Source organism: Lynx rufus, unplaced genomic scaffold (assembly GCF_022079265.1).
Source record: "Lynx rufus isolate CCGP_SWC_20201006 ecotype Redwood Valley unplaced genomic scaffold, mLynRuf1.p SCAF_36, whole genome shotgun sequence".
In the NCBI taxonomy this organism is placed as follows: Eukaryota; Metazoa; Chordata; class Mammalia; order Carnivora; family Felidae; genus Lynx; species Lynx rufus.
Window position 1 is genome coordinate 2,989,818 of NW_025814852.1, and position 24,383 is coordinate 3,014,200.

A 24,383-nucleotide genomic window follows, 5' to 3' on the forward strand; every position below is an offset into this window, starting at 1 on the left:
GGAGGGGGGGTGTGCCCCCCTCCCCGCCCATGAGGAGCTGGGTGGGGCTGGAGAGGGTCTCTGTTGGCCTGGTCTTCCAGCTTCGGGGGAGTAGCACCTGGAAATCCAGCCTCAGGGTGTGAAGGGCCCCGGAGAGACTGTCCCCACGACAGCTGTGACGACGTGGGCGTGCGGGGAACTGAGCCCCAGAGAGGTGGATCCCTCGCTTGAGGCCGAGCAGTGCCCCGGCGGGCCCTGCGGGGCTGTGGACGCCGTGCGCCCTGGAGGGGCAGCCGGGGCGGCGGCCTTGGGCCTCGGTGGGCGGGCGGTGCAGAGCGGGACCCGGCCGCCTGGAGACCCGGTGTGAACCCAGGCGGGCTCTTAGCCCCCTGCCAGGCCGTCGGGGCCTTTGGGGTGTGTCCTGGGCGTGGAGTCTGCCTTCATGCTGCCTCCCAGGCCTTCACTTGCCCCCCCTGGGCAGTGGGCGTGTGTGGGCGCACGCACCCGCCCAGGGGCACAGCACGTCCTTGGCGCCGGCGGGTGGAGGGCTTCGAGGGGCGACGCCGTGCCGGCTTCTCCCTCACCAGGCGCCACCCCGGGACCTGCCCAGCCCGGTTCTGGCAGCCCCGCTCAGCCGGCACTTTTCGCTGACCCGGCAGGAACTGCTAATTAAGCTAATAGTTCCCAGAGCTCCCTGACATCAGTTGATGGTATCGGCCTTGCGGGAGACTCTGCGATAAGACGCTCTCTGCCTGCTTGGCGTAATTTGTCATTAAACAAACACCGCTCGGCTCGCTCTGGAGCCACCTCTCCCCTCCTCGGAGAGGCCGCCTGTGTGGTTGTGCTCCAGGTCTGGGCTGCGCCGCGAGGGCACCCCGCTTCTGCGACGCCCGGGAGCCTGGCTGCAGCGGGTGTGGATCTGGGGGGGGGGTGTCTCCCCAGCCCCTGGGGACTCTTCCCAGTGTCTGAGGGGTGAAGCGGGGGCTTCCCCAGCCCCATCCTGGGGAATAGCAGCCTGCAGAAGATGAACAGCAGGGCGGTGGTCCCCGTAAAGCTACACCTCGTCCTGGACCCTGTCTGAGCGGGCCCCTGTCCCTGCAGCGGCCTCCTCCCAGTGAAGGAGGACACGCCTGGGTGTGTGGCCCTGCCTGCTCCCAGCTCTTGCTCCCTCCCTTGCTGCCCGGTGCCCCCACAGGCCCACGAAGGGCTGCCCAGGGCTTGACGGGGGCGTGGCCAGGCCTCCTTCCAGAAAGAAGGGCAGCGGTCCCGGGGCTCCGATGAGGGTGCCCCTGTGGGCCCGGGGGCTCCCTCCCAGCGCCGGTCACCCCCTGCCAGGGGGCCTCCCTGTGCTCTGATGCGGTAGAGATGCTCCCTGTGGAGTGAAAAGGCCCAGGCAGCAGAAGGTTCTGGAAAGTTGGCTGTCTTGCCTCGAGAGAGAGAGCAGGTGTCCTGTTCTGTGGGTGGTGCACACGTGTGTGTGTGCACGTGTGGCTGTGGGGGTTGGTGGCCGCCACACCTCTGAGGGCCTTTTGGGCCCTGCTGTCCCCACGAGCTCCCCACCCAGGGCCCCCTTCCCCGCACGTGCTGCCTGGCCTTGGGAGTCATGGGCCTGGTCCACGGTTCCACCTGGGGCGGCTGGGTGACCTTAGCGCATTCCCCCTGGGCCAGGCGGGCCTCCGACCCCACGCTGCCCCACCGTCTCCTGCAGCCTTATGGCTTGGAGGCGGCAAGGGGGGTCGGGGAGGCCGAATCGGGAGACCCCTCCTCCCAGCTCAAGGCCCCATCTAACCCGGAAGCTTTCACGCAAACACATGGGTGTGCACGCACGCGCACACACATGTACGCTCGCACGGGGACCCCAACTCGCGTGGGCCGGTGTGAGGAGCAGGTGGCGGCCTCGGCTGGGCACGTGGCGGGGGGCGCCTGACTGCCTGACTCCCCGGATCTGGCCTCGGTCTCCTGATGTGGGGACAGGAAGGAGGCCCGCCCGTCCTCACCCAGCGGATGCCTTCAGGGGCCTCAGGGGGCCGTGTGGGCTGACGGTTCGCATGTCCTCGGACCTGAGCTTGAACCCTGGCTCGACTGCCGCCTGGCAGAGCCTGCTCTCCCCCCACAGGCTCCCCTCTGGCCGGCTGCTCCCCTGCCCTGAGTGCCGGGCTGCCTTCGGCCCCACCGGCCCCTCCTGTTCCCGGTTCTCCGTGAAGCCCTTCCGGGTCCCCAGAACCACACCGGGCCGCCCTGCCCCTCGACCCCTAATTCCCTCCTTTGCGTGCTGGTTCACCCTCTGTCTCCCGCAGTGGGCTTTCTGCCGTGTCCCCGCATCTGGTGTGGAAGGCAGGCCGGTCACCCCTCGTTTGGAGTTCTGTGTCTCTCTGTTGGTGCGGCCTGGCTGTGCTGAGCCCTTGGGGATTTCAGGGAGCCAGTTGCAGCTTGGCAGCCCCAGTCATCCTTCTTCGTCACCCCGAGCTGTCCCCGGCAGTCATCTGTGCTTTGTGCGGGATGCGGGGGGTGGGGGCGCCCAGACAGACACGTGGCCCCTTGGAGCCGGTGGTGAGGCTGCAGGGTGGGCGGGGCCGGCGGAGGCAGGCTCTGGGGGCCGGGGGGGGGGGGGCCTGGAGGGAGGGATGCTCCCGGGCCAGCCCTGCTAGGAGAGGACACGGCCAAGAGGGGAGGTGGTGGAGGGCGTACCGCAGTCACGGAGGGAGGCAGTGGCGAGCCCGGGGTCCGCTCTGCTAGCTCATTCGGGATGCGATGTGTACCAAGGGCCTGGGGCAAGGCCACGTCCAGCTGAATGGTGGGTGGCGGTGCCGGGAACCTTAGCCCCCGAGCTGGAGATACAGCTGGGGGGGGGGGGGGAGTTGGTTGCAGCTGGGGCCCCTGGGCCGGCTCTGGGGTCAGCAGGTGGCAGGACCCTAGGCCGGTAGCAGACGGTCCCCGCTCCCCAGGGATTTACCCCTAAAGCTGATCTGCCTTCCCACCAGACCCCCACCCCAACCACATTTTTGCCCTCCTGCTGGCCCCATGGAGGCAGCTGGGTGTGGGTCAGAGTGGGGTCCCTGCCGGCCCGCTCCTGCAGGTGTGTCCTTGGGGGAGTCCCTTGCCCTCGCGGGGCCTCAGTGTCCTCCTCTGTGGGGCGGGACCTCCCTGAGAGTTCAGTGGGACCGTTTTCCTGGAGCACGGGCCCCACTCTCATTTTGCTGATAACTCAGCAAAGCGGCGTAGGCCGCAAGCGGGCCCTGGGCTGGGCTGTGCAGAGGGGCGCGTGTTCGCTCCACTTGACCGGCCGCCGTGTCAGCTGAGATGGCCTGGCGAGGTCCGGGCTGGCGGGGTGCCCCGAGGCCCCGACCTCGCCCCGGCAGGCCCGCAGGGGACTCCTGTCGCTGTTTCACAGCCGTGGCTCACAGGCCTGGGACAGAGCCTGGTGGCTGATGCTAGGCCCGGTGCCCCCTGGCTCACTGGGCCTGCAGCCCGGCGCAGGGGTGTGGCAAACCGGCTTTGGGGGTGGCCTCTGCACCTTTGAAATGACCCAACCCTTGTGTCCGCGAGTCCCTGAGGACAAGGGATGTCACCCAAGTTGGGGGACGGTGAGGGGAGGGGGCCGAGAGCGCTGTGCCCGAGGCCAGCATCCCCCCTGCGTGGCACGGCGTGGCAGGCGGGTGGCCTGACAGGATGGCAGTGGCCCTTCCCGGGTGCCTGCGTGTTGAAACCAGTCGCTGACGTGGCCGGTGGTGTTGAAATAAGTGCTCACGGGTTTCCCAACATCCTGCCAGCCCGTCACAGGACCCGGTGTCGGGAGCCTGGTGCAGCCTGCGCCTCCCGGTCCGGGGTGCCCGGCTCCCCGCTTCCTCCCCGAGGAGACAAGGAGAGGCCGCCCGGGGCTCTGGCAGCGCTCGTGGCATCAGGAGGGGGTGACACTACTCCGGGCCCACGTAGTCCTTGTGACCTGCCCATTTTCCATAGATCACTGGGCTTTGGACTGGGGGAAGGGGCAGGATTTGAACCCAGAGCTTGGAGCCTGTGCTGCTGCGGCCTGCAGGGCAGGGAGGAGAAGGGAAGGGAAGGGAAGGGAAAGGAGGAGCGGAGGCAGCCCGGGGACATCTCTCCAGCCTGGTGGGCGTGCACCAGTCAGGTAGCAGCAGATGGTGCAGCCGAGGGTCCCGGCCCCTGCACCCCCTGGGGACTGGCCTGGCTGAGCGTGCGCCCCTTTCTGGGCTGACCTCCTGTTGAGGAGATGGTGGAAAGCCCTGGAACAGGGCCTGGTGCCTGGGACTGCCCTGCAAGAGGGCAGACAGCGGCCGCGATGGCTGTGGTGACTGGTCACCCCCTGTGCTCCAGGCCCTTGACTTTGGGGGGATTGTGGAGCCTTCCCTTAACCCCTAGGGTTTGCGTGCTCATGCTTGGTGTCTAGGGGGGAAATGGGGCTTCGAGAGTCCAAGTGACCTGCTGGGGTCACACCGCCAGTGGGCAGGAAACCCCGTCCACACTGCTGGACGGTGAAGGCCACCCTCCCTGGGGTTCTTCTGGGTCAGACCGGGAGGACACGGTATGGTGGGAGAGTGTGATCTCGGGGGCACACCCCAGCTCTGCCCTTCTGAGGTGGGCCACCTCGGGCGAGTGGCCCAGGGCCCCCACGGGGACTCCGCCAACCCCGGCACAGAGTTGGTTGAGAACACTTCCAAGGTCTGGCTCTCTGGGTGTAGGCGAGCAGGACAGGGCCTCGCAGGACAACGAGGCCCCTGCTACGGGGACGGAGGGGCCCGGGCTTCTGGGAACCTGTGGTCAGGCCTCACCCTGGCTGCGGCGTCTGACTGTCGCTCGTCAGCAGGGGAGGGGCGCTGGAGACTGGTCTCTTATGGAGGAGGAAGCAGATGCCCAGAGACGATGATGGGCTGGGTCTGGGCCACACAGCGAGGCAACCGCCAAGCCAGGGGCCGTGGAGAAGGGGGTGTCGGGAGACCTGGGCTCTGGTAAGGTGGGAGTCCCTGTGGTTGGGGTGGGGAGGATGTGGGTGACACTTGGGCTGGGACTGCCGTGGTGGGAAGGCCCGTGGCCCCCGGAGTGGCTCCTGGTTATCGAGCACCTGCCGTGCGCCAGGGCCGTGCTCAGCCACGCCGCTTCTGTCCTGAACTGTGTTCCAGATGAGAATGTCCTAGCCCGGGGGGTGACATCGTTCCCTGTGGCTTATGGCCAGGAGGGGGTAGGACTGGACTTGGGCCCTGGTCTCAATGCCTCCTGCTAGCAGGGGTCCCTGCATCTGTCTGCCGCCCTCCCTGGGGTTGTGGCAGGGGTGTCTGTCCCGTTTGCACAGAGTGCAGGGGTTGGTTTGGAGGGGAACATAGGAATCTACTGTGTTATAGCTGGAGGAAGGCGAGTGGTTCCTCTTACAGGAAGCCTTCCTTGATGTCTGCTCTCAGATAAGAGTACCTTTTCTCTGTGGGCTCCTGGAAGGGTCTCCGTGTGAGTCTGGACTACGCGTCCCGGGGCAGGGCCCGGCCTCGTTTATCTGCCTATTCCTAGCACGGGTGTCAGTGGGGAGCAGGTGTCTCATTGGCGGCACTCCGTGATATGTGAAGGGAGCAGAAGCCTTTCTGAGGACAGGGGCGCTGAGACCAGTGGGGTTGAGTCAGATGCTTGCGGCCCCACCTGGCCATGAGTCATGTGGCCAGGAGTGGAGCCCAGGTCTGCTGGCTGTGGGCCGCTGGCCGCTCTCCACCTGTGTTCATCATCTGTGGGGACGGATGAGGAAAGGCCAGCTTTGTGGCCCCTCGTCTCCTCCACTTGTGCCCTAGCCCCTTTTCTTCATGTGTGATGACCTCTCTTTGCAGAAGAGGAAATAAAAACTCAGAGGGGTTGGTTTAACTGCTGGGGGTTGCGCAGCTTGTCGGTGCTTTGGGATCTCTTTAAAACTTGCTGCTTGCTTGGCTGGTTCTCGGTGAATCCTGCATTCTGCCCTGGCTCGTTCCTACCTCTCTCACCACCACCCTGCCCACGTATTTATAAGACTTCATGGGGGACCGACCTCTGCGCGCCAGGCCCCAGGGATGCCTGATGGACCAGTTGGGGCTCCTACCCTCAGGAGCCCCCAGACCTTAGCAGCCTCAGACAAGCCAGCAGGGGGGCCCTCTCTGGGGTATGTGGTAGAGGGGGTCCCTGCTCTGGCTAAGAGGATCATAAGGGCGTCCTGGAGGAGGTGTTGTTTAAATTGGGTTGGAGAGAGCCAGGAGACACGTAGAGGGAATTTCGGCCCAGGGAACACCCTGTCCAAGCCTAGAGGCCAGAGAGCCGGCGTGTTCCTGGAAGTGACCTGGTTCCCGAGGCTGGGGGAGGAGAGTGGGCAGGCCCAGACAGCACGAGCAAGAGGAGGGCGGGGGGCGGGGGTGGGGTGGTGGCCGCTGTGGCCGTGGTCGGCCCGGGTACCACAGGAAACCTTCCTGCTTCCAGAATTGGAGCGGCTCCTGGGTGCTCAGCTGGTGCGGTCTGGGTCTGGGAGGTGGGGTGGGGCGGGGCGGGGGGGGGGGTTCTCCTCGTGGGCCTTGGCCCTTTCTGGAGCTCTGGGGCATGCTGGGGGGAGCTGGCCCTGGGCAGCTGGCAGAGGCCCCCCCGCGGGCCCCGGCCCAGAGTAAACCCCGGTTCACGTCTGGGTCAGCCCAGGGACCATTCGGATGGGCTGGCGTTCGAGTTTGCCGAGTGGCCTCTCCTCCTGACGGCCGAGGACCACGGGCTGGGGGAGGCGAGTGGGCGGGGGTCCGGGCAGGGAGCTCCCAGGGCTTCTTCCAGCTCACCTGGGGGCGGGGTTGGAGGGGCTCCTGGGTGGGTGGAGTTTTGGGGAAAATCAAATCTGTGTTGGTGTGGAGGGGCTTTAGGTGGGGGGTTTGTGCCAGGGGCCGGCAGACAGGGGGATGCTGAGATTCTATACAGCACTTCCCCCCCCACCGCCCCAAAACCCCAAACCAAACACCCTGCGTCTCTGTTACCAAAGCCAAAGCGAAAAGCAGCTACCGCGTCCCCCCCACCGCCAAGGTTAGTGCCGCGGGCGTCTTGCTTGGGGTCAGCCTCTTTCTCGAGCGCAGATAGATCGCGGCATATCCCGATGTTTACATTTGAAACAAAAACGGAGTCCAGATTTTTGGTTTCTGTCAAAGTTGGAACGTTCCATAGAAGCGGCCTGCCCTCTTTTGGGGGAGGAAGGAGACCTGGCCTTTTGGTAGGACTCATGGACAGTGGAGGACAGGACCAGGGTGCTCCTGGAGAGGACCCAGGACCCTGGGGGTCCCGTGCTGGTCGCTGCCCTCCCGCTTCCCCGAGGGCCTCGCCCGGGGTTGGGGTTTCCAGGGGCTACCGGACCCCCAGCAGGGTGTGCCTGTGGGGCGTGTGCGTGTGCTCATGCCTATCTAGGCCTCACTGCCCTGCCTCAGTCGTCTCCACCCACCCGTGAGGGCACAGGCTCCCGCCAGCACCCCTGACGTCAGTGCCCCTGCTGCCCAGCTCTGCTGTGTCTCCTAACACGGCTGTCTCCTGCTCCCCCCCCCCCCCCACCGCACCTTTGCCCGGGCAGCCTTGATCTCAAGTGTGGCCCATACTGACCAGCTGTGTGGCGTTGGGTAGGTTGAACTTTGTGTGACGGAGCCTCGCTCTCTGTGTCTGTAAAAAGATGGCGATGCCCGTAGAGCGTTTGAAAGACCCGAATGAGGCGCACGTTCTAAATTAGCGTCCAGTGCGGGGTCCTGCGCATCAGGGATAATCAGGGGACTCTGGCACCCCTCCGGCTGGCATTTACAGGAGCCGTTGGGGCACCTGGCAGGGGCATTTTTGCCATCTGAGAGTACAGGGGCTTTCGGGAAGGACCTGGCCAGCATCCTGCACCTGAGACCAACGAGCCGTCTGGGCTCAGAGGGGCGGTAGGTTTCACGTTGTCTGTGGGGTTCAAGGGAGGCCGGAAGCCGCAGTGAGGGCCAAGGGCCCTGCAGTTTCTGGGCCTGTGGAGGGCTGGAGTGGCTGCGGGCCGCACTCACTTCGCCGTGGCTGGCCGGGCGGGTGGGCCGGCCTGAGTTCACCTCCAGGCCGAGCGTGGTCTGTGCGTCCTGGGCCCACACCCTCCCTTCCTCCCCGGCACACTCTCGGCTGCTGTTCCTGACTGGGGCCGGCGGGTCCTGCTGGGGGCCCTGAGACCCCCGGCCTGGAGGTGAGCCTAGTGAGGGGCCGGCACTGGAGGGCAGGGGCCCTGGCCAGTCTTGGTTAGCGTCTGGGACCTGGTGGGGGCGGAACCCTAGGCTTGTTGCTTCTGAGCTGTGGGACCGGGAGCCCTCCCTCTGTTCCCGGGATATCAGGCCACCGATGGGCTGGGCCGGTACCCCCTGATCACCCTGTGCCGTCCCCTGGCGCAGGGGTGGTGGCCTGAGTTCCTGATCACCTGACCAAGGAGCTCGCTCCGGGGCAGGGTCCCCGTTGTGCGGCCCCCGTGGGCAGCCGGCCCCTTGCTTCGAGGCCGAATGTGCTCACCATGAACACTGCACATCCATCCCACTTGTGTGCGGCTCTGGGGACCTCTCGGCCTGGGGACCCCACACGGCCCCCACCAACCCCATCATCTCTGTCCTGGCAGCTGTCGCTCTGTGTCTCTGTCTCTTCTTGGACCTCACGTCAAGGGCCTCTTGAGGTGCTTGTCCTTACTGAAGCCCTTGCCTGTGTGGTGTCATGTGTGAGTGTCCTTGGTGCTGGAGGCAGGACTGTGCCTGGTGAGGCCCGCCCTGTGCCGGCCTGGTGGCCCCGGGGTCTGGGCACCGCCGCCTTCTCCGCCATGGCCGCGAGCTCCACGCTGGGTGTCTGTAGTGGGGGGGGGGGGTTGTGGGGGAGCCTGCCCCCAGTGTCGTCACCGTGGGTCGAAGCAGAGTCTTGCGTGGCCTGGTCCACACGTGCCATCTCCCCCTGGTTGGATCTTGCCCTGTTCTCCCGGAGATCTAGAGTTTTTGTTCACGGCTTCTGCTCTCTCCTTTCTGCTCGTGTGTGTGTGTGTGTGTGTGTGTGTGTGTGTGTGTGTTCATTGGTCGTAGCCTCACTGGGGAGGCGATGGGGCACTGAGCAAGGCCCCAGGGGGCCTGGGGAAATGCAGGGGTGGCAGGGCCGGTGTGGGGCTGCCGATGGCATGGCCTGGCCGACTGCCTTTGGGGATTAGGGGCGCCCTCAGCAGGAAGCTGCAATCCGGGCAGGGCCAGGGCAGGGAGAGAGTGCGGGCAAGGGCCTGAGCTCCCAGGGGTGCCTGGCCACCGCGAGTGTGATGGTTATGCACAGGGCCCTGCACCGGGACCCTGGCCCCACACTTTCCTCCGCTTTAATGCCACCCCCCCACCCCCACCCCAGGCGGGTTGCACCCTCCTGTCTCAAGGTGGAGCGGAAGTGATAGTCTGCCCTGGGGGGACTGTGGCCTGGAGAGAACTGAGGATACTTGCTGGTTTGTTTGCTTGTTTGAAGCCAGACTCTGGGGTGCGTTCCCTGTCCGCTGGGAGGGCGGTAGATGCCAGCCAGACCGTGGCAGTGCCCCGGGTCAGGTGGAGGTGGCGGTCCCCCCCACCTCCCCATCCAGCGCCAGCTCAGGGCCGAGGTTCACCAGCCAGGGAGGGGGGGCCCCTGGCCCCCAGGTGGTGCACTGCCCTGCGGCTCCCCTCAGAGTCAGGGTTTGCTGAGGGAGGCTTGTTCTCTGCGCGCCGAGGGCTCCGGATCCCAGAGGTGCCCCGGCCTGACCGTGCGTCCGTCTGTCTCCAGCCGCCACTGGAGGTCCTGCACGCAGGCGGCCGTCCTGGCCCCTGGCCACGTGCTGCCTGTGTGAGTCCCTCAAGCTGAGCGGAGGGTGGGAGCAGGGCTGCCCTTGGCTGTGACTTTGTTTTGTTTCCTCGAGTCAGATTGTCCTACTCCATCCTGTGCCCGGAAGAGAGGCCCGCTTCTGTCCTTGGGCGGGGCTGTGAGCCCCTCTCCTTCCCTCCCCGGCCAGGGCTCACCCCCCGGTCAGTGGCTCTCCTGCTGGCGCAGCTCCTGGGGCCGGGGGCCAGGCTCCTGGCCCCCTCCTGTCTCACCGGCCCGGGGGGGCCGGCTGATCCCTGTCCTGTTTGACCTTGGCCGTGTTCTTTCCCGTACCTTCTCCTTTTTTTCTCCTTCAGTCCCTGGCCCCGTTCACCCGCACTAAGTGGGGCCCCTTAGATCTTCCTCCAAGGTCTCTGCCCACTTCCCGTGGGCTCCCCAAGGGTGAAGTCGGGGCCATCTCAGGACACCTTTGTGACCCACGCACGGGAGACCTGGGTGGCCGGCACTCTGTGCTCCTGGAGGCATCCCGGGATGGGGACTCCCTTGTTCTCTGGCCATCTGTAGGGATGGCCTCGGGGGGCCTGTGGTCAGGAGGGGCCGCAGTGGCCCCCACCTTTGGGGTGGTGAGTCAGGGTAATGGGCATTGCTGTCGGTGGCCCTTGTGTGTCAGAGGCCAGCTCTGGCCCTTTGAGCCAAGATGTGGCTGCCCGCTTGGGGGTGTTCCCATGCGCCCCTGACTGCTGGCCGGGCTTTGCTCTCCTGTCTCTTGCCCCTTCTAAGCATCCCTCGTTCCCAGGAGGTGACGGGACACCCCTGATGGACAGCTGAGACCTTGGCCTGGCCTGAGCGGAAACTCCGTGTGGGGGTGGGGCCTGTAGATCTGCCTGGCCCCCCGGGGTGAAGCCCGGCCTCCTGTGGGAGGAGGCAGTGGCCCCTGTGCCTGGACTTGGAGGGTCTGGGACTCTCCCTGCTCGGTTGGCATGCTGGCCTCTGGGTCGGGTGAGTCAAGGAGGCAGTGGCCCCATCTGAGTTCTAGGCCCTTTCGTGGAGGCCCTTGGGCCTTCGGGCTTTCGGGATCGGGCCTCCAGCCCTGTAGGGGCTGCGTTTCCTGAGCCACTTGCCCGAACACGACCTTCCCGCGTCCCTCCTGGGAGCCCCTCCGTGACACGGTGCTTGGCCGGCCCCACAGCGTTGGGGACACCCAGTTCCCAGGCCCTCCTGCCATCTGCCAGCATCGAGTCTGGACAGGTGTGTGTGCAGAGGGCGGCCGCCTGCGTTGGGGGCCAGGCGGCGTTCCAGCCCCGTGAGTCACGCTGATCCTAGGAGCGGGGGTGGCAGGGGCCGGGCTGTGGGGTAACGTGCTGAGACGTGCCGCTGACCTGGCACGGGGGAGTAGGGGGAGCGGGTGCGTGGGGGCCTGCTCGTGGCCTCCCTCTCAGAGACCCCGCCTCCCACCAGGCTGTGCGGTGGGAGGTGGGGGGCTCTCTTGTGGGCCGGGGAGGCCGGGCGGTTGGTTGTGAGAAGTTGGTGCCTCCCGGGTCGGTGCCGCCCAAGGAGCAGAGGCTGCTTCGTGCCCACCTTGCGATTGGGCAGCAAACCCATGGGGCAGGGAGGAGGGAAGGCAGGAAGGCAGAAAACATGGAGTCTGGCCCCTGGGTCGGGTGGGTCCGCGTCCTTGGTTGTGCAGGGGGCAGGCGTGGCAGTGCCGTGGGCCTGAAGGGTGGGCCTCCTGGGCCTGTGCCCCACGGCTACCAGGCCTGTGCTGCCCCAGTCCTGTTCCTGGGCCGGGCAGGGATAGAACTGGCCAGGCAGCCTCACCTTCTGCCAATCCCTTGCACCTGGTTCTGGGGGCCAGAGGCCAGAAGAGGCCCTCGGCAGGGCTCAGGGCCACCAGTCCTGGGATCGGGGGCCTTGGAGCGGCAGGTCCCAAGGTAGACGGTAGCCACAGCTTCTGCTGAAGGCCCTCTTTGCTGCAGAGACAGCAGAGCCCCTGAAGGGTGGGCCGGAAGGCTCGTGCTCCCCCACTGTGGGGAGAGGTACGGACTGGTAAGGGCCTGAGCCTGGCAGAACCTCTTGCCAGCTCTGTGACCTGGGCACAGCTTTTCAGGAAAGAGCCCCAGACCTTCGGAGGGCCATCCGGGTACCTCTGTGAAGGGCAGACATAGGCTGGGCTGGTTGAGGGAGGTCCTGGAGGGGAGGGGGGCAGCTGGAGCAGATCTGAGGCTCAGAGGTTTTCAAGAGGTAGATGGCTGGGAGTGGTGACCAGAGGGCCGAGCTTGGGCTAGGGGCAGGGGTGGGAGATGACCAGCCTGGACTGTTGGGCTCAGACCTAAGCCGGCGACCACAGGGTAGGAGTTGGTGCTCTGAGAGGGTTTTGGGGCTGAGGCTCTGTCCCAGCCATTTACTCTGTCTGGCAGGGGCAGGGAGGCTTCCTGGAGGAGGTGTTCCTGGCAGGAAGACCCACAGTGAATGATTGTGCCTGCTCTGAGGGCCAGGGCTGGGGCTAGGAGGGGCCGATGGGCATACTGACTGGAGAGGGCTGGGGGGCTAGGCCCCTGTGGCCCCTCTGAGAGAGGGAGGTGGGCTGGCCCTGGTGCGGGTGATGGACGGGAGACCCCTGGGTGAATTTGAGGCTTCCAAGCTGATGGTCAGCGGTCTTCAACAGCCCTGGTCAGGGCTTTGACGGGTGGCTCCCTGCCTTGAGGGGGTCCTCCGTGGGGGCTGTTTGGGCACAGCTGTCCCGGACCCTCCCCGGGCATGTCCTCACCCCCCCGGCCCCGGGGGAATGGGGGAGGCTAGCTGGCCTCTGCGGCAGCCCCCGCCCCTGGCAGCACGGGAGCGAGTGGCTGCGGTGGGGTTGGCACCTCTTGCCCAGCCCTCGCCCTTCTTGCCGCTCCCTCACGGCCGCCGCGTGTGGAGAGGAAGGAAGCTGAGGTCCGGTTTGCTGTTCACGGGGCACCCGGGCCGGGGCGGGCGGCGGGGGCTGCAGGGGCCCGGGGCCTGGTGCTGGGGCCTGGTGCTGGGGCGGATCTGGCCCACTGGTGGGAGGGGGAGGCTGGGCCGCGGGCCTGAGTGGGCAGAAGGCCTCTGGGCCGCCATCTTGGATGTGGCCGCACTGGCCGGGCGGACCGGAGGCAGGGGACTGGCTAAGAAGGGGCCCTGTGCCCGGGAGGAACAGTAGGTCTGCGGCCTTGAGGGGTGCTGGGGGGATGGGAGGAGCCTTTCAGGTCCTGCCAACCCCCTCTGGTTACAGACAGGGAAGCCGAGGCCGGCAGGGGGTGTCCCCATGGTTCCGGGGTGGGGTGGGGTGAGGGAGCTCTGATCTGGGGTGTCTCCTGGTTTCTGTGCTGCGAATGCTTCCGCGGCCGACCTCAAGCTATGGACGATGTCTCACGTCGCGAAACGCCTACCGGGAGGAGATGCGCACCCACTGGGCGGCACCCCCACCCCCACCCCTGCCGCTTTTCTGTCCGCCCCCCAGACTCCCGGTTCTGCTTAGCACCTACCGCATTCCTGGCATTTGCTGACTGTTTGAGTGCCTTTGGATGGGCCCACTCAAGGCGGGGTCTGGTCGGGGAGAGCCCCGGGGGCCGTGCTGGTAGGACTCTGGGGCCACGTGACCCACATGGATGTTGCTCGTGTGCGTATGTTGGGAGGGGGTGGGTGGCGGCTGGCCTCCCCGGGTGTCCGCACACGGGCGGGCCACGGTGGGGACTGGTGACCAGGGCGCTGGTCTCACAGGGACTGCCCTGCCCTGGGAGCGTGGGCCTGCTGGTCAGGCCACAGGCAGCTGAGGACGATCTGGGGGACGCAGTGGACCACCGGCCACAGCTGGGCTGCCATGTTGCCTCTCCTGGGCTGGGCTTGTGGTGCTGGTTCCAGGCAGGACCTCGCCGCACCTGTCCATGGGGTGATCTGATGCAGGTGTGGTCCCAGGCCCTGAACCAGGCGGACAGGCGCTGGGAGGTGTGACCAGGAGTGAATGAGGGATCGCGGCCAACCCGGAGGACGGACAGCAGCAGCCTGGGTCTCGTGTGTGGCCAGAGTCTTGCTAAAGTCAGGCTGCTGCAGAGGTGGCTTGTGTCACTGTCATGAAAACAACACCTGCGTCGCAAACCAAACGCAAACCGAATAAAAGTGCAGGAAGTGACGTGCCGTTTCCCACCGTGGATGTGGGAGCCCCGGGCCCCTCCAGTCTGCAGCGCGACTTCTGGGGCCTTCCCCCCGGATCCTGGAACCCCAGATTGGGCAGATAGTCATGGGGGACTGGAGCGTGACGTGGGTCCCTGGTGACGTGACAGGATTGGCTTGGAGGATGTGACAGGCCGTGGGGACGCGAGCGCCGGGGGGAGCCTGCCTTGGGGGTAGGCCAGGCCTTGGGAGTCCGGTGGGCGCCCCGTGGGCAGGGGCCTGCCCCAGTCCCACGGCCAGCTGGCTTTCCGGCGGAGGGTGGTGCAAGCTGGTGGACAGGCGTGGGGTGCGCTGGCGTGGTCTGGGGGCCGCCCGGGCCCCTGCCATCTGGGCAGGGCAGCCCCGTGTGGATAGACCTGGTTGGGCCTCAGGCTCCTCGCCTGGCGGGGGGCCCATCGGGCCGAAGTCTGCGTGCTGTGGTCCCCCTGCGCCCACTCCCAACGCCGGCCCCGAGCCCTGGGCTGATGGGCCCCGGGACGCATTCTGTGGCCTGAAAGAGCGGCCGGGGGCCGTGAAGCCTTCCCGAAGACCCTCTCCCCTCAGAGGCTGAGTCCCTGTGGCCCCCGGAGGCGGGGTCCACCCAGACCGGCTCAGGCCCCGCTTCCCCGGCTGTGGGGCTCCTCGTTGCTCCCCCACGCCCCCCTCCGCCCCCTGCCCTGGCTGGGACTCAGTGCTGCAAGGGGAAGACTCCCCGGGCTCAGTGCCCAGTGTCTCCTGCCGGGGTGCGGGAGGACGGCATCGCAGGTCGGCCAGGACAGGCACAGTCCGTCAGGACGAAGGAGCCCCCCCGGGCGGCTGGCACCACGTGGGCAAGCGCGCCCCATCCTCACGGCGTGCAGCCGGGGAAGGGGGCTTGGCCGGGTCAGCCGGCAGCCGGCCGGCAGGGGAGCCGGTGGGGCTCTGGTCCGCCTGCGTCGGGGCCTTGCCCCGGCCCCCGGCCCCGGGCCCTGCCGGGCACTTTGCCCATCTGGCTCACCATCTGCAGGCTCAGATTGAGGAAACGAGGCTGGGGTCCGCGTCCTCTTCCAAGAAGTGCCGGTTTCGGCCGATGGGAGCTGCCTGTGGTCACAGGTGTCTGGGTGAGGGTGGTGGGCCGGGCGGGCCCTGGGAAAGGGGAACTCGCCCGCTGGGCCGGCCTGAGCGCCACTGGCTCCTGAGGCTCGCGGCTGCCCTGTGGAGACGCCGGTCCTCCCGGGCCTCCTTCCCCACCCAAGCTCCCGCCGCCGCTCGTGTGCCGCCACACTGCGTCGCCGGAGGCCGTGGGACCCCGAGCCAGCGGGCCGGGGGCTGATGGGGCCGCCCCCGTGGTGGGACCTGTCTCCCACGCTCGCCGTGAGGCTGCACCTCCTGGCCTCTCTTTCGGGAGGGGGCCTGGCCTGGCGGGCAGGGGACCGCAGGTGGCCGGCAGGTGAGGGCCGGGCCGGGCGGGCGGGCCTGGGGGCAACCCGGCCTGGGAGGGTGCCAGTGTCTTGCCTGTGGGGTGTGGGGCTCAGCCGGTGGAACGTCTGCCTGGGGGCCCGGGTGAGGGCATCTTGCTCCCTCCCGACTGTGACCAGCATCCCTGGCTGCCTCTCTCAGCGCCTCGTCCTTTAGACGCGTGAACAGAGGAGACTTGTCTGAGGTCCCGTGGGCACGGCCGTGACTGGGGTCCTCTGGTCTGTAGACCCGATGGCCTCGGGCTCGGACTCCTGGTTTCTGGCCTGCCCCCAATATGTGCGCGCTGGACTCCAGGGAGGGCGCCTCGGGGTCTGGCTCACTCCCCTTTTGCACATGAGACGGGGACCGTGGCACTGGTCTAACTGGGGGCGGGGGTGGGGTGGGGCGTGTGGATTCCCGGTGGCCTGAGCGCGGGGTACGTGGGGAGGAGGCCTGTGGGGGTGGCTGGTAGCCCTTCTCTGCTGAGGAGTGAGAGGCTGGAGCCCCAGCCGCTCCCAGTCGAGCCCCTCGTGGTGACGGGGGTTGCACCTCCGGCCTTCCCGGCTCGCGCCGTGTGTCCCTTCCGCTCGCTGTGAGGACGCCTGTGTCTTGATCCCTCACCTGTGCCAGGATCTGTAGAGGCTGCTGACTTACCTTCCTAGACGTCCCTGGGAGGATGCCGTCTTCTGTGCCCAGGCTCAGGGGAAACTGAGGCTCGGGCGTGCGGTGACTTGTCCGGGGCCGCACAGGGGCTCGCGAGGGGCTCAAACAGACCTGGGCGGTTGGGGGTGGAGCTCGGACCACCTTGCTCCTGCAGCCCTTTTCTTAAGTTTATTTACTTAGAGAGAGAGTGGTGGGGGGAGGGGCAGAGAGAGGGAGGGTGAGAGAGAATCCCAAGCCGGCTCCACGCTGTCAGCACAGAGCCCGACGGGGGGCTCGAACTCACGAACCGTGACCTGAGCCCAAGTCGAGAGTCGACGCTCAGCTGACTGAGCCGCGCAAGCGCCCTTCTCCTCCAGCCCTCTTATTAAAGTCCTTTGGCACTTGGTGGGCGTTTAGCCCATGATGTCTCAGGCTCCTGCTTGCGTCTCTGTGTCCAGAGCCGCGGCCCGGCCCGTGGTGTGCCGTGTGGACAGTGCTGGGCGCCGGGCAAGACGGTCTCTGGGAACCACTGGGCTTTGGGCCTGGCACCCAAGTTAGAACGTGGCCGCTGGGCAACAACGTGGGACAGGCGAACCTGTCCCACTTGGCTGGGTGGCTCTCAGCTGGAAAGCGGTAGGCGGGTGTGAGATGTGCGAGCGGGGCGTTGTGGGTGCAGCCCACGTGTGCGTGGCAAGGGGTCATCGTGGGCATTTGGTGACCGGGCCGGGCTTTCCAAGCGTCCCGCGGGGCCTGCTGACCGTCTCCCCTGCGGACGGCTCGGGGACAGCGCTCTGGCCACGTGCAGGTGAGCACGGGGTCTGCCTGGAGCGGGCGCCTGGCTGCTGGGCATTTGTCGGACGTTTAGACTTATCCCGTCGTCCCCCACCTCCCACCTCTCGCGGCCACGTTTAGCGCTTTCCGATCGTTTATTCTCTGGGAAGCGGCGTGTTCGCCTTGTGTGTGGCGTTGCGTCCGCAGGCTCTGAGCAAGGACTTCCTCCGCGAGTCGAGTGCATGGGTTTTGGGCTCTGGAGTCCGTCAGTGGGGGCTGTGGCGGGTGCTCGAGGCTTTTTTTGCTGGTCTCTGGGGTGTTTCTGCACCTGGATCTGGGGTCTTCCGACGTCTGGGTGGGAGATCTCTGACGGAGCCAGCTTGTTCTTTGACGTCCTCGCAGTCCAGGTGACACAGCCGGGCGCCCGCGGGGCCAGGTGGTAGGGATTCCCCAGGCACCCGGCGAGCTGTGTGTTTGCTGGAAGGATCCAGACCCTTTTCCCACTTGGCAGGGGCTGCTGCTGCATGGACTGTGTGTGGGTTTCGGGAAGTGGGGTGGGTTCCACGTCTGAGAAGGCGTGTTTCTGGGCCCTCGCCGCTTCTCTCTCATGCTGACAGGGTGTCCGCTGTCCCTGGCTGGGGTGACAGTTGGGTGCAGCTATCTGCCGGCTGGCTTCCCCCCAGCGCTCTGCGCCTGGCCTCACTGAGCTCCAGCGCCCCGGGGCGGGGCTCGGGTCACCTGGGCCCCTCAGCCCTGCCGCGCGGGGAGCACTCTTGGTCACCTGACTCGTCTTGTGGCGGCTGGCCGGCCCCCAGCCCTGTTACCCTCCCCCACCCCGAGGCATTCAAAAATGCGTGTTGTTGGTAGTTCATAGAAGCTGTTTTCAGATATTCCCAAGGACAGTACCAAATGGTGGAAACATACTTTCCCCAGGTTCCCTCCCCCACGTTGACTCTGGCCTTGGCCACCCCCTGGGGGTTGCTCGTGACACCCAGGGAAGTGGACATTGGTGAGCCCGAGGGGGCCAGGAAGGGGCACGGGGGCAGCGAGTGTGCGGGTGGAGGCCCCGGCCCCGCGGGGCGAGCAGGCAGGAGCACTGGGCAGCCACGGGGCTTCCCCGGGGCTCCAGGATGGGCCGGGGGCTTTGGGATTTGGGGGCTGTATAATGGGGAGCCATGGTAGGTTCTAGGAGTGACGGCGCACCATGACCATCCTGCCAGGTGACCAGCGGCGGGGGTGGCCATGGGGACACCGTGCCGAGGTGGCCGCGGCCGGGCCTCTGTACCAGGGGGACTGGTGGGCGTTTGCCGGGGGCAGAGCTGTGCAGATGGAGGTCGTGATCATCCAGGAAGCCCTCCTGGGCCGTCTGTCAGTCTCTTTATCCCCGCTTCTGCCTGGGGACCCTGTGGGCTGGACGCTCCCGTGGGTGCTCCCTGGAGCCCTGTCCTGGGTGCTTGGGAACAGATGCCGCCTGTCCTTCTCCATGGCCTCACCCACCCCCCCCCCTGCCCCTTCCCCAGGTACGGCAGGAGTCGGTGTCCTGGGGGCGTGGTTGGATTGTGAACAGGGCAGAGGTTCTGGGGTCAGCCGGGCCTGGCCCTGTGCTCACACGGCCACCTCGGGGCCTCTGCCTCCCCCCTCCTGCTCTTGCCGGGGGCCCAGAGGGGAAAGTAGTGGGCGGAGCCTGGCACACAGCGGGTCCCCGGCAGATCTCAGCTTGGCAGTCCAGCCCAGCCCAGCCCGTCGGCCTCGCAGGCCCCGAGGGGCTCACAGGTCAGCCTGTGCTGGTCCCAGAGCGGCTCCTGCACGGAAGCTTCTTGCCCAGAGCAGAGAAGAGCTGGCAGGGTTTTCAGCAGAGGTGGGGCGGGGGTGGCGTGCCAGGGTGACCTTTGAAGAGGCTGCCCTGGCCTTGTAGGGCCCGGGGGGTGGGGAGCGGGGGTTGGGCTGCTGTGCCGTCCAGGTGAGCACCCACAGAGGCCCTCGCCTGCGGAGGGAGGTGCCCCTGCTCTAGCTGAGACGGGGAAGCCCCTGCTCCAGCGGGCAGACGACAGGTTCTCGGTCTGTGTCACTGGTGAGGCCCTGTCTCCGGTCTGCAGGGCCCCGCCAGGCGGGCCCCCGCACGCGACTGACACCGGCCGGGAGCCGCTGGCTGAGTCGGTGCGGCGTGGGTGAGCCTCTGCCGAGGGGAGCGTGGCCAGGGCTCACAGCACGTGGCAGTGGGGGTCATGGGAAGCCCTCCGGGAACTCCTTGGGAGCTGAGCAGACGCCCTCTTCCCCGGGGACCCCTGGCCTGGCCGCGCCCCACCCACCGTGCGGCCCCGGGCTCTGAGCATTCGTGCCCACGGCCGTGAAACGGTGGTGCTCCTGGGCAGAGGGGGGACGTGGCAGTGTCTCCAGGTGCGACCAGCCCACCCCAGGCCCAGAGGAGTTTCACCCGGAGCATCTCCTCTCCCTGGCCCTTCCGGAAAGCTCTGACCTGCCCGGCCACCTGCCTGGAGGCCCCCACGCTCCACCACAGGCGGGTGGGGTGTGGGCAGGCTCAGCCCTGGTGTCTGCAGATGTGTTCCAGGGCCCGACGGGGATGCACGTGAGAGTGAGAACAAACAGCTGTCGGGGGCAGGACGCACAGGCGTGTTCCCCGACGGAGCAGGGCCTCTGCGCCAGCCAGGGCAACGTGGCTCAAAATGAAACAAGAATCATTTCTTTTCCTGTTGAGAAGAAACTGGTTCAACCAGCCCGCAGACTCGGGGCCCTCTCTCCCCCGCAAGCTCTCCTGCCGCAGGCGGGGTTACACCAGGAATCCCCCCTTCCCACCCACCTTCCTCCACAGTCTGGGCAGCGCCCCACAGGTGCTGGGGACAGTGGAGGGGACAGCCTGGAGGGGAGGCCGTGGCGCTCAGGAGCCCTCGCCTGGCCTCGGAGAGGTGAGCGCGCTTCCCGCTCCCTGCGCTCCGTCCCCACGGTGGGCGGCGCTGCTGGGCGCCAGGTTCTGTGCCTGCGGCTCGGTGCCCGGCCGCCCCGCTGGCCGTGGGGGGTCTTCGTGAGGGTGAAGGGTCCTGGCCGGCAGCTCTGGCTCGGGAGGAGCCTCTCCCACCGAGCCCTCCCCCTGCCCGCTGGACGAGAGCTCCCGTGATCAGACGGGGTGTGTGGGGCCGGTGTGCTGTCGAGTCCTGCTTAGACTCGCCCTCTGCGATACGGGGGTGTCTTCGGGGAGACTTCACAGCCCTCTGCGGGGCCGCGGGGCAGGCTCGCGTGCGTGGGGATCTCTGATTTGCAGCGGCCGGGGTGCCGACGGCAGGCTCATCCGGGCAGGCTGCCGGTTCCTCCGCATTCCTCTTGTCCCCCCCCCCCCCGTTTCTGTCCCTGCGCCTCCTCCCCCGGCATTCCAGCAGGTCTGGGGGGGGCGTCCACGGCTGCTGCTTCTTGGCCCGTCCGGCAGGCCGTCCAGCAGGCAGCGTGTGTTAGACTGCCAAGCGGGGCCGTGGCCTGGATGTCTGGCCGCAGCGTGGGGAGGTCTGCCTGCTGCGCCCGGGGACGCGGGCCCGGCCAGCCTGCCGGGGGTCTCTGGCCACAGGGCTGGAAACCAGCTCTGTGGACTGTCCGGGACTCCTTGGCATCTTTCTGGGAGCATTGTACTGATGATTGGGGCCCTCTCCTGGCTCCCCCTGCAGTGCTGGCCGGGGTTGCTGGGCTGGTGGGTAGCCCCATCGGCGAGGCCACCGGCAGCCTTGTTGCCCCCTCGACTGTCTCTGGGGTGGAGGGATGTGGGCACCTCTTGGTGAGATCAGATGCCTTGGAGCCCCTCAAGATTTGGGGACCCTAGGTGGTGGCTGTGTGGCTTGCACTCGGGGGCCGGGCATCTTTGAGGTTTCTGCCTGTTGGATGGATGGATGGATGGATGGATGGATGGATGGATGGATGGAGGAACGGCACCGGGGACAGGAGGCTGCCCGAGCCCTCGGGATGGGACTTCTGTCCCACAGCCACTGACCTGACGCCGCCGGTCCTGACCACTGCCCCTCCGAGTCCCTGGGCCTCTGCAGACCACCTGTCTGCTGGTGCTCAGCGCCCCCCTGCCCGTCGCCCGTGGTCACGTGGCTTCTGGAAACACTGGCCCTACCCTGGGTCCTGGGAGGCTCTGGAGTCACGGGGAAGAGGGAAAGGAAGGTGGGGAGTTGGCGTTTCCTGAGCCGCGTTTGGGGCTGTCTGTGCGACAGGTCCTGGTACCTGCTACCTTGAAGCTGTGAGCGGCCCGTGGGGCCTTCTCCCTGTCGCACCCGGGCACACAAGGGTGGCCGGGCGAGGACGGGGCTGGGCCAGACAGGCAGGGCTCCGGCGGGAGCGCGGCCCCGCTGTGCTCCTGGCGTCGTGTGTCCCTAAGCTGCGAAGACTTCGGGCTGTGTGCCGCTCCAGGACTCACCGCCCTCTCTGCTCCGTGGTGGTCTGAGTGGTGCCTCCCTAGGTTGGGTGTGCAGCTCGTCCTCAGGTACCCCAGATAGTGCTCACCGTGGGCCTCCATCAGAGCACTGCCAGCCTGGGGGGGGGGTGATGACACCCCCTGCTGCCAGAATGAGGGGAAGGGGTGCAGGTGCATTTGGTTGACTCTGTGGCTGGGCCTGGTGTGGCCCCGGCGGGCAGCCTCCGGCAAAGACCCCGGTGGGAGTGCCCCGGGGCACTAGTGCTGTCCTCAGCTCTTTCTCCAGCACCTCCCGGGCCCAGGCACTGGCTGGCTACTCGCGGGGAGCCCCTCCTGGCCACCCCCTGCCTCCCGGCCGTGCTGCTCACTTCCTCCACGGTGGCTGGACTCCAGCCACACCTGCTGCCCCCTGGGCCCAGCTGCGATACCCCTTCCGTACGAGGTGGCTGGGCGAGGGCGGCCACGCCACTCTTCTTCCCCTGCCCCTCACCAGCCCTGGCCTGCTCAGTATGGCCAGCAGAACCCCAAAACCCCATCCCTTTCGCTGCTTGCGGCAAAACCCACTTAGCGTCAGTCTCTCTGGGCTTTAGGCTTTCGTGCGTGCCGTGGGGCAGGACAGGGGCTTGCTTAGGTGGTGATGTTGATGGTGATGGTATAGATGTATCTGTCATCGAGTGCTCAGTGGCTATCAGCACAGACGTTGTGTTACCCCGGGCTTTGTTACAGAGAGTGGTTTCCCCTGTTAGACCCTTTGGGCCTTTCTGGGGTCTTTCTCCATGAGGCGCATTGCAAGGAGTGTTCCATCTACCCTGGGAGTTTGAAGTTGGTCAGGGCTGAGGGCTTTAGGTTGGTGTCTCCTCATTGGGACCCAGAAGTCCCAGCGCCTGTGTTACTGTTTCTTGTTCTCACACCCTGGGATGCCAGGGAGTTCCTCGGGAGAACGGCCTGACTGGGGCCCTACAGATCGGGGTTGCAGTCCTACTCTTGGCCTTTGTATCTGTTTCCCCTGGGGGTCCAGACGTGTGAGCAGCCGTGCTTTGTGTCATACACCCTCCTGTGAGGGGCTTTGATGCGCAGCCCCTCGCTTTTCCGTGCGTCCCACACTCCTACTCTCAGCCCCTGATCACATCCTGGGGGCCAGGGTATGAGTTCAAGGAAGGAGAGCCCAGCTGCGTGGCTGCTTCTGGGGTGGGGAAAGGAGCCGAGCCCCTGGTTTGCCTGATGTGGGTGGGGTCAGGGGCCTTAAAGACAGGTTTGGCGTCTCTGAGTTCTTGAGGCCTTGTGCTCAGCTGGGCCCCAGGGCCCTGACCTGACCCAGCCCACCCGGCGTCACTCTGAGGGGAGGACGCCTGAGGCTCTTAGGGGAGCCCCTGACTCTTTCCGAGTCTCGGGCAGAGCCTCTACCTATTAGGTCCGTGGTGGCTGCTCATTCTGGGGCCAACACAAGGCCTTGGGGCCGGCAGGGTCATGATGTCCGTCGCTTGGCCTTCGGTGTCCACCCTGCCTGCCCCCTCTCCACCCCTCCCCTCCTGGGCCCCCAGGCATCCCTGTCTGTTGCAGAGGGCGGGGTGGGGTCGTGCCAGGAAATAGGACTTTGGAGAGGCCAGCTGGTGGTCTCCACGGGACCCATGGGGGTGAAGTCCCTGTTGGGTGCCCAGGGACCAAAACCCTTGGAGCCGTTTCCTGTGGGCATGTGGGGGCAGGGTGAAGGAATGCACGTCTTGGCTTGCTGTCCCTGTCCTCTCCCTCCCTCTCTTCTCTGGGGTCTGGGTGGATCTGGGCCACCCCGGACCCTGTGTAGAGCTGGGCAGGTCCACGTTCTGGCCCCCTTGGGTCCGTGTGCTTGCTGAGCCCGGCAGAACGAGACCCCCGAAGCTGCCTGCCTGGCACGTTCGCCACCCTGCTCGAGGCCCCCGGGCTTGGGGCAGGACCGAGACCCTCGTGCTCAAGGCCCCCTGACTTGGGGCAGGACAGAGGCAGGCTGGGGTTTCTCCTCACCTCTGTAAAGGCCCAGCTCACCTGTGTCCTCCTTAGCAGGGGCTGAGACTTGGGGCTGGGACCACTGGTTTGGGAGAGGGCAGAGTGACCCCAGAGGAGCTGAAATTTCAGCCTGAGCCACCTGAGCCGTAAGCTGACACTGGGCCAGGAGGTCGTCGGTGGGCCATGCTCTCCGAGGGCCGGAGGTGACAGGCCCCTGGGTCCCAGCCCACCCTCTGCAGGGTGGGAAGCAGGCACGGACGGGGCACAGGGGCCACCACAGTAGCTGCTGCCTTGGGTGCACTCTGTTGGCAGAAGGGGAAACAGGCCAGGGGCCCTGAGTCCCGGCAGCGGTCCGCTCTCCCTGCGGCTGGAGCCTCCGCATGTCAGGGGCCATCTGCCCAGCCGGCCCCAGCTCCTGAAGGCCCCTCGCCCCGTGGGGCCAGCGGGAGCTTCCCCTCTCCCCCTCCTTGTGTTCCAGCCACTCGCAGCTTCCCCCAAACCCAGACGCGCCGCGGTCCTCACCGCGTCCCCACCAGGCCGCCACTTCTCCCTCCCCTGGCGGCCTCGGGGAAGCAGTCCTTCCGGAAGGTGGGGGCTGTAGGTGGGTGTCTTGGGACGCTCCTGAGGGCCTGCCAGCTCCTCGATGTGGGGTTTCGGTTCCGGGGGGGGGGTCCCCGGGCAGGGGCGAAGCGTTGCAGGGGTGGGGGGAGCTTGTGCTCAGAACTGTTCTTGTTCTTACAACGTTCTTCCCTCTTCCTCCTGGGCACCTTCGCTCCCGCCCCCACGCCGGCCTTCCTGCCCCTCTCCGAAGTGGGACCCCTCCCCGGGCTCCCTCACTTGGACCTCCTGTCCCTCCCTCCCCACTCTGCTTCCTGCGTGGCCCGCCCGGTGTCCTCCTCCTTCCCACTGGACACGCGGCCCCAGCCCGTGGCCTGCTTGGACCCTGCCCCGATCGGTCCTGCCAAGAAGGGCCTTGGAGGAGCCCCAGCTCCCCTTTCTAAGAGTCAGGGGTTCCCTGGCTGTCTGGGGGAGGTGGAGCCCCCGGGGCGCGCCCCCACCCCACCGCGGTGAGGCTGGCATTTCCTGCCTCCTCCCCACCTCCCTCCTGCCATGCAGCCACCGGAAAGGAGGCGGTGGGGCTTCCCCGGCTTCCTGCCGTGGGGTCCCAAGGGCAGGGGAGGGGGGTCCTGGC

At 66.9% G+C, this 24,383-nt stretch overlaps 1 protein-coding gene across 2 annotated transcripts in view; it reads left to right on the forward strand.

Moving 5' to 3' along the window:
* RXRA (retinoid X receptor alpha) overlaps positions 1–24,383 on the forward strand; it is a 95,725-nt gene that overhangs the window by 39,145 nt on the left and 32,197 nt on the right. Inside the window, exon 1 of one of the 2 annotated variants that reach the window (XM_047093775.1) lies at positions 4,787–4,946. The exons of the other annotated variant lie outside the window; for it this stretch is intronic. The gene's annotated coding sequence lies outside the window, so the exon portion shown is untranslated. Of the gene's footprint in view, positions 1–4,786; positions 4,947–24,383 lie in introns of those variants that run through there. 2 annotated transcript variants of the gene reach the window in all.